The 9,243-nt window shown below is 35.3% G+C and overlaps 1 protein-coding gene and 1 long non-coding RNA gene across 4 annotated transcripts in view; one reads left to right on the top strand and one right to left on the bottom strand.

Annotated features, from left to right (window-relative positions):
* The window catches only part of Lrrc4c (leucine rich repeat containing 4C), a 1,245,152-nt gene that overhangs the window by 741,315 nt on the left and 494,594 nt on the right, over positions 1-9,243 (bottom strand). The gene's annotated exons all lie outside the window — the stretch shown is intronic.
* LOC116090540 lies at positions 6,851-9,181 on the top strand. Its single transcript, XR_004118721.1, has 2 exons — positions 6,851-6,897; positions 8,987-9,181. It is a non-coding gene; the product is annotated as an uncharacterized LOC116090540 (long non-coding RNA).

Below are 9,243 nucleotides of genomic sequence, written 5' to 3'. Positions count from 1 at the left end.
CTGCTGTCACCTGAGTTTTTTATCCTAGCCATTCTGACTGGTGTGAGGTGAAATCTCAGGGTTGTTTCTTAACAAGTTGAAAAATATATAGCCAGGACAGCACATATTAAGATACATCATTAATATTCACAAGTTTATAATTTTAAGTATTTTTTCGAAAAAAGTCTAGGTGAAAAGGGGGAGTAGCAATATTTTCAAAAAGGCTATGATGTCTATGTTTGGTCGACAGCTTGACTAACTCTGGAATGGACTACAATCCAGAAACTGAGGGCACACCTGCTTGTTTTGAAGTGAGTGAATCCTCCACTTCTGATTTTGATCTATGAGACAGGAACACAAATCTGTGATATGAGCTGTACATTCTGTTGAAAGTCTATATAATAACTGTCTTAATTTGCATTTTATTGTTATAAAGAGAGACCATAGTAACTCTTATAATAAAAAACCATTTAATTGGGGCTGGCTTACAGTTTCAGAGGATCAGCCCACTATCATGATAGGAAGTATGGCAGCAGGCATGCAGATACAGTGTTAAAGAAGGAGCTGAGATTTCTACATCTTGATCATCAGGCAAAAAAGGAGACTATTTGCCACACTGGGGTACAACTTGAGATTATATAAGACCTCAAAGCCTGTCTCCACAGTGACATGCTTCCTCCAACAAGACCATACCTCATCCAATAAGGCCACTCGTCCTAATACTCCCTATGACCAAGCATTCAAACACATGACTCTATGAGAGCCATACCTATTCAAACCACCACAATGATAAAAGAAGGACGTGTTTGCTATTTGCCTGCTTGCTCTCACCTTGCTAGCACATCTATCCCTTCACTGGCATTAAAGCCGCCTTCTTCAGAATTCAGGAATACAGTGAAAACCAGCTGAAACATCTTGCCTGGTCGACTGAGCAACTACTGGATTCTTGGACTTTCAACTCATAGCCTAACATCATTGGATTAGCTGAACTGAAGCCTGTAAATTAACTGAATAAACCTCTCTCTCTCTCTCTCTCTCTCTCTCTCTCTCTCTCTCTCTCTCTCTCTCTCTCTCTCTCTCCTCTTTCTGTCTGTATATTTGTGTTTGTGTGTAAATTGTGTTGTGTATATATACATATGACATACACAGACATATAAATTTCATTCTATAAGTTTTGTTACTCTAAAAGACCCTGAGTAAATTAAAGACTTTAAGATAAAACTTCATGGATAGTAAAATCCCTCAATGATAGTAGCGACATGCTTAATCATTGAATGTTATCTAATTCCCAAGAAATATTCTATTTTGTTTGAGCACTATATAAAAACTTCTAAGGGACATTCTTTTCTTTGGTTCTCAGATGTGTGTCAAAGTCACACAGCGTCAGACCCTTTAAAGAGATCTCAGAGCACAGATTTTGATTTCTGTGCAGTGACAACTAGAAGCTCATGCTTGCCTGTAATAGAAATTAATATATTCTGAGAAGAAACGAATTGTTAGAGTTGTTAGTGACCACAGAGAGGAAGCTCCCATATTTTTTGTTTGCTTTCAGTTGGATGCACGATTTTCACATTGCTTCTTTTACATGCCAGTCCTGTTCTAATATAAATATTCTTACAATTGCACTCAGCCCATCTGATTTGCCTCTTCTTTCTCAGGTCTCCGTGGAATTTGAAACAAATGTGTTCTATCAACACCAAATTGGAAAGGAACTTTGTCATGAAAGAGAAATACTACCTTGATTTCCCCCTCATTTTCTTTATCTTGGCAAACAATAGGAATCCAGGGAATAACTGTTAACCAAATTAAGAACAGAGATAAGATGAATGGCAGGACCCTCAGCTAACTTAAAAGTTTTCATAGAGTTCAAGAAAGATCCCTTTTATCTTAAAACAAGTGAGATTTGGGGCTTATTATAAAATATGGAAGGACATTATCCTACCACATGCAGTGTGAAATAAAGGGTGTTATAGAATAAATTATTACAGGAGGTACCTAGGGAATAGAGTTTGACTAAGAAAAACATGTTGATCCTCAAGACTATCATTTTCCAGCTGGATAACCATATGTACAATTTCTACTGTACACTAAACATTAAATTTGAGGAAAATTATGACTAAAGAGATTTGGAAACAAAATTTGAACTTTTGTCAAAATCCAGATCAGTGAGTATAATCCTAATCCTAAAAACTGAAATATACTGATGTTTGATGACACTGCAATAAATGTAGGATCTTTTGATCTTAAATTTACTGTTAATTATTGATATATGTCTCTATGACAGAGTAACTAAGCCCTTGTTATCAGACTCATAAATCATACATATACATAAAACAGCATTAAATAGATTCAGCAGCTTGTGTGTAAAATATTTATATTAATATACATAGATATATTTATGTGACGATAATAGTTTAAGAAGAGGTTCTGAAATTGTGACGAAGTCGTAAAGACATATGAAAAGTTGTAGGGGAAAGGAGGAGGTGAAATGATGTAAATACAACACCCCTTGTAAAGTTCTCAAAAAGTATAAATGTAGGGGAAAAGTAGCAACACAACCTGTAAACATGTAGTTTAAAAAAAAAGTGAAAATATAATTTGTTTTCCTTAATCATCATAAATGCCAAGCAACAGGTTGACTTGATTGACTAAACTGCATATTAGTTTTGGCATTCAATTCAAATACCAAGTTCATCACATACTTTCAAGGGGGAGATTCCTATCCAGCAGGCAGAAGTACATAACAGCAAAATTGTCTTAGTCTCTTCCTCTCTGACCTGTTTTATATGGCATTCAATTCATGTCTTACCATGATTCAAACAGGGACAAAACAGACAGGTTTTTTTAAAGGCAAAATTGGGATAGTCCATAAATATAGGAAGAATGAGAATTCATTATAAATGAACGCACAAATCAAAATAATAGCAGATCAACATTTGTCATCTACCTGATTTGGAACTATGTAGCAATGTACACAAACCCTCTCCTATAAGCTGGATAAACAGATTTTGATTTGGGTAATATGTGAAAAGATTTAATTATGTGGACCTGTTATACTGACATTTTACTATGTTAAACTGATTGTACCAGTACAGTAAAGGCTATGTACAGAATGATGGCCATGCCCATCCTAACTCCAATTCTCACAATTTATACCTGTTCTTATTTTAACTCTAGAATATTACTTATATAAGTCAGTATAGAAATCATCAAAGAAAAACAGACAAATCTTATGCTACATTCTTATCTTACAAAGAAATTCAATCATCTCTTAAGTTAAAAATTGAGATTATGCCAGTGTAATAATATCTGAACACGTTTTTGTTTTGCAGGCATAGAAACACTCTAAATCTAAGAACATTAAATGTGTTTTCTTATGTTACAAAAATGAGTAGGTTATTATAAAATATAAAATTATTCAATAATGTAGGTATGGTAGTTTGAATAGGTTTGGTCCCTATAGATTCATATGTTTAAATGCTTGCCCATAAACAGTAGCACTATTAGGAAGTATGGCATTATTGGAGAAGTTATGGCCCTGTTGTAAGACATATGTCACTAGGGAGGCGGGACTTTGAGATCCCATGTATATGCTCAATTCTGGCCAGTTTGACACACATTTCCCCTCTAATCTCTGCTGATCAAGAAGTAGAAAAATCAGCTTCTCTACCTCCATGTTTGCCTGAATGCTGACATGCTTCCCATGATGATAATGGACTGAACATCTGAAACTATATACCAGTCTCAATTAAATATTTCCATTTGTAAGAATTACCTTAGTAATGTCCCTTCACAGCAAGGAAAACTAACTAACACAGAAGTTGGTACCAGGAACTGAGGCATTCCTGTGATAGGTCTGACCATGCTTTTGTTTAGAGGAACATGGATGTTAGGACTTTGGATTAGCGAAGCAGTAGAATGCTTCAAATGGAACTTAATGGGTCATAGTGGGAGAAGCATGGAAGACCATGGTGTTGAGTGTGACTTGAACTCTGGGGACCTGGCTCAAGAGGTTTCAGAGGAAAAGAATTTTAATATGTTGCTGGGAGATTATTCTCACAGTATTTTGGTGAAGAATGTGGCTGCTTTTTGCCCTTATCTGGAAAGTTTGCCTCAAGCTAAGGTGGAGAGATTCAGATTTATTTCATTGACAAAAGAAGTCTCCAAAAAGCCTAGCATAGATTCTGTCCTGTGGTTCACAATTATGAAGAAGATTTTGATTAAGCATAGAAAAGGAAATATATATATGTGTATGTATGTGTGTGTGTGTGTATGTGTATGTATATATATATATGCATGTATGTACATGTATATGTATACATGTATATATGTGTGTGTGTATATATATATAATGTATAGTTCAATATATATATATATATATAATATATAGTTCAAATGTTACAGGGGCAACAGGAAGGGGAATGGAGCTAAACCTTTTGTTCAATGATATTAGATGGAATTAAAGGAGTAGTGACCTCAGAGCAAGATACCACTAGGCTAAGCTTATTGTTTATGCACTTTCAAGTGAACAAGAAATAGTTATAACATGTTAGGCATTATTATAACCTGGTTATTATTTTCAATTGGACATACAGAAATATGCTATGTAACAAATTGACAAGAGATGGATTGTGATGGCTACTCTTTGAGGTCAACATGATTATATCTGGAATGAACTACAATCCAGAACTTACAAAGATCTTGTGAAAAGTAGTTAAATAAAAGCTTAAGCTCAGCCATGATGGTATATGTGTTTAATCCCAGGAAACACAGACAAGCAAATCTCTGGGTTCAAGATTAGCTTGGTACAAAGCAAGTTCCAGGTAAAGAAAAATTTAGGTCCAGGTGTGATGGTACACACTTTCAATCCAAACACTTGGGAGACAGAGGCTTTCACATCTCTTGGTTCAAAGACAGTCTACAGGGCAAGTCTCACAAGAGCCAAGTTTAGGTAAGAAGGGAAATCATTGAATACAAAAGCTTATGTAGGTGTAATAGAATAATGGAACTATTTTCCAGTCCCTGCAATCAGCAGAACTTAGCAGCTTTGTCTATATGTCTCTGGTTTTAGAGTCAAGAGTAGAAGGGTTCTATATTCCAGTCCCAGCAAGCAGCAGAACTCAACAGCTTTGGCCATGTGGATCTGGCTTTAGAGTCAAGAGTAGAAGGGATAGCTAGGACAATGGATATTGGTTAACTGGAGATATGAATTTAGCTGTGATTAAGAAGAGACCATCATTACTGAGGTGTAATCTTCTGAGAAGTATTTTCAGAGATCACAAAGTAGTTGTGTTCCAGAGATAGACCTCATAATAGCAGCCAAATTTGGTAATGTGTAAGAATCTCAAGGGTTAAACTGGTTTGGAAGGTATGAAGCAGTCATGGAGAGCAACTGCTTGCTTGACACTTTGAAAGGCCATGAAAGACCATTAGGAAACATGCAGTCTCAATGATCGTTGAAGGGACAGGACTGAAGGCGTCATGCTAAGAAGTTGAAGCTTGGTACCACAAAGAGAGCCAAGAAAGGTTATTGGTGAAGGTGCAACCTAGTTGCAAGGAAGATCCCAGCTTATTGGAGATGCCATTAACATAGGATGATCACTAAGATCAGCCTCAGCAGTGTAGTGGAGTAAAAAGAGCCTAGATTGTTACAGAGGGTAGAGCTAGAGAAGTGACCCAGTTAAAAGAGCCCTGATGATTATTGTGAATCCCAGGAACAAGAATCTGTATGGTTGAATTGCCTTGGATACCCCAAGATGTTAGAGATGCTGTGGGATACGTGCAGAAGAAAGCTTCAAAGGGGAGTGGAAACAGCCACTTCCCTGCAAAAAAGAATTGTGTTGCAGTCAACAAAGGTGAAAGGATTTGCAGTTCTGAAGAGCAGTTTGATATCAGACATGGAGATGAAGAATTTAGAGTCTGCCCAGATGATTTCTACTCTTGCTTCAGTCCAGTATTTCCTCACTATGCTCCCATACTTTGGAATGGGAACATACATACTGTGATGTTGGAAGCAACTGATCTCTTTATTATTATTGTTGTTATTGATATTATTATTGTTGTTGTTGTTATTGTTATTATTCTTAATTTTGATTTTACAAGGGATTACAGTGATGAGATTGTATGAATTTCAAAATAGACTTTGAACTTCGGACTTTTAAACATTGTTGAGATTGTGATTGGGTATGAGAAATTGGACTAAATGCATTTTGACTTATGTTATGGCTACAAGCCTCTGGGGACCAGAGAGTAGAATGTGTTGTTTTAAATAGGTTTGGCCCCCATAGATATACATTTCAATGTTTGACCATAGTGAATGGCACTCTTCAGAGGTGGGTGCAGTGGTCTGGCCTTATTGTAGGAAGTGTGTTGCTGTGGAGGCAGGACTTTGAAGGCTCATATATATGTGTGGGGAGCCGTGAATCTTGAGAGGCATTCGCCATGGCAAGACGGCGCCTACTTCCGCTGTTAACTCCTAGTGGACAACTGTTTGCTCATGTGCATAGAGTACTGTTGGCGCATGTGCATAGAGTGAAAAGACGCCATGTCTCGGCCCATCCCGGGGCATTACGTAGGGTAATGAGCAAACAGCCAATCATGAGCAGACACACCACGCTGTGGGCAGATACGCGCACTGTGGTGTATATAAGCAGTGCGGATTTTGGGTTCGACCCCTTTTTTCACTATGGATGGAGACAAATAAACAGTTGCTGCAGAAGGAACCTAGTGTCCGCATGTCTTCTTCCCGGTGAGAGGACCACGTGGGATACATATATGCTCAAGTCTGGCCAGTGTGACACATAGTCTCCTTTTGCTGCCTGCTGCTCAACTTGTAAAACTTGTCTCCTCTAGCTCCATGTCTGCCTCGATGTTGCCATGCTTCCCACCATGATTATAATGGACTGAAACTCCAAAACTGTAAGCCAGCCCCAAGTAAATGTTTTCCTTTATAATAATTTCCCTGGTAATGTTGCCCCTTCATAGCAATGAAACCTTAACTAAGACATATCCTAATTTAGATACAAGTAAAAATCAATATACTTACTGAATGTAGACCTAAGGAGGGGGCATAGTATATAAAAATCACTGACCAAAAAGCTTGAAGATCTGAGTTCAGTCCTTGGGGCCCATATGTTGGGGCAAGAACTGAATCCAGAAAATTGTCTTTCTTCATCTACATGTATATTGGGTGCCATACATACCCACACATATATACATTTGCATGTATAAGATAAAGTAGTAAATGTAAGAAAAAGAAAAAATGTACTTATAGTTGGTAAAATTTATAGTAGCAATAAAAAAATTAAAGTGCCAAAACCTCAGTAACAACATAAATAGATGTTTGTGATGCCACAAAGTATAAAATCTGTGTCAATTTTGTAGCTGCTTAATTGGAATGAAGCAAAGCCAGCTCTTTCACTTAGGCATATTCTTCATATGGATGACTTTTTTTCTCCTAACTTGTTATTAAAGGCTTTTCTACAGTCACAAATGGATTCAAAGCAAAGAGCATATTGATTAAATGCAATTTCTATTATTGCAATAAATGGTGTTTTTCTTGCAAGTGCTAAGTACTTAGTGACATGCGATTGAATTATCATAGTTGACTTCAGGGTTATACACATAATGTTTTTATTGGAATTACTGGGACAAGAATTTTTTAGTGTGTGTCCAAATGCATTTTTACCTGTGTGTTAATAACTGTGTAATTATGCATTTGTGTATGTACATGTGTGTCTGTGTGAGCATGTATGAGAGTGTGTATGTTTATTTGTTGTCTGTTACTATTACATGCTCATTTTTAAAAAATATCAGTGAAGGAGGAAAAATTAATTTACCTTTAATAATGTTTCCTAAGAAATCAAGGTATCTTTTCCTTTATCAAATAATATACATCCATTTATTCAATATACATAAAGGTTAAAAGAGAAATGAACCATGTATATACAATAAGCTCAGAATGGACTTAAGTAAGGATGGAATTAATTTCTGTCTCTTATGTTTTACTACTTAAAATTCATGGTGTTTTGTTGCAATTTTCTTAGGTAGAACAAAAATAATTTCTAGATGTCATGAAAAAGGAAAATTTTAATTTTTTTTAAGATCATTATTATGTTTATATACCTATATACATATAGACACACACACATATATGCTCATGGAAACATACACACAAACATAAATACACATATGTATTTTCATACTGATTGCCATGTTAAAGTGAATCAAATAATAACACATTTTTTCAAGAAATGTTTTTTAAAATTTTGAGCTTAAATAAAAACAAATACATACATATTTACATGTATACACATATACATAGGAACAAACATGCACATATATACATTCAAATAAATATATACATACACATAAACAAATACATAGAAACAAATACAGACACAAATAAAATATTACCAAATAAGTGACCATACTATTTTATATATTATGCAAAAGAAATGCTTAATGAAAACTAAGTTTTTAGCAATGCTACAAAATGTGATTTAGTTTTGTGATTGAAAATTTTTTGACAAAATATGAATCTTAGAATGAATAAGACTTGGAAGTAGGTGTACCTTAGGATATCACTGTGAAGGAATCAATTTATAGTTTTAACCCTGTTTTAAATATCTACTGTCTTTCATAACAGATAAAACACTAAGGGCTTCTCTGGAACTTACAGTCTTTACAAAGATATGTAAGATGAATTATAAAATGATATCACATATTATTTATGCACTTTGTGAAAAAAATCAGATTATAAAAAAATAAATCAATCCCCACTACAAATTTTCAGTTTCCCACAGTAGGCTTCTAATTCCTCCCACAATTCCACAGGAACAGCTAAATTGAAAAGTCTAAAATGCTGTCAGTGGGTGGTTGGGTAATCTCTTCCAGTGTTAACTTTAATATCAAGAATTGCTTCTTCTAACACAAACAATAGAAAGTGTTCAAAGGCTAATTCTGTAATTTAATAACCAAGCACGTTTCTCATTTGGTTTCTCTGCAGATGAAAGACATCTAATGTGATTGGTTTTACACGTCTCTTCTTTAAAAATGGAAAACATCAGCAAATTGGCAAAATAATGTTCTGACTCACTGAAAACCACTAACCCTATGAAGACCACTACAGAAGGCCTCTTTTTGGGAGATGTGTATACACAGCACACTAATTCCCTTATAGGAAAATCAAGATTTGAAAGGAGTTAACTTGTAGCCATATTAATCTCCTAGATTCAAATGCCTTTTGTTTTTTTTTTTTTTTTT

The sequence above is a fragment of the Mastomys coucha genome, unplaced genomic scaffold (genome assembly GCF_008632895.1).
Source record: "Mastomys coucha isolate ucsf_1 unplaced genomic scaffold, UCSF_Mcou_1 pScaffold15, whole genome shotgun sequence".
Taxonomy (NCBI): Eukaryota; Metazoa; Chordata; class Mammalia; order Rodentia; family Muridae; genus Mastomys; species Mastomys coucha.
This window is presented reverse-complemented; position numbering and strand designations above follow the sequence as displayed.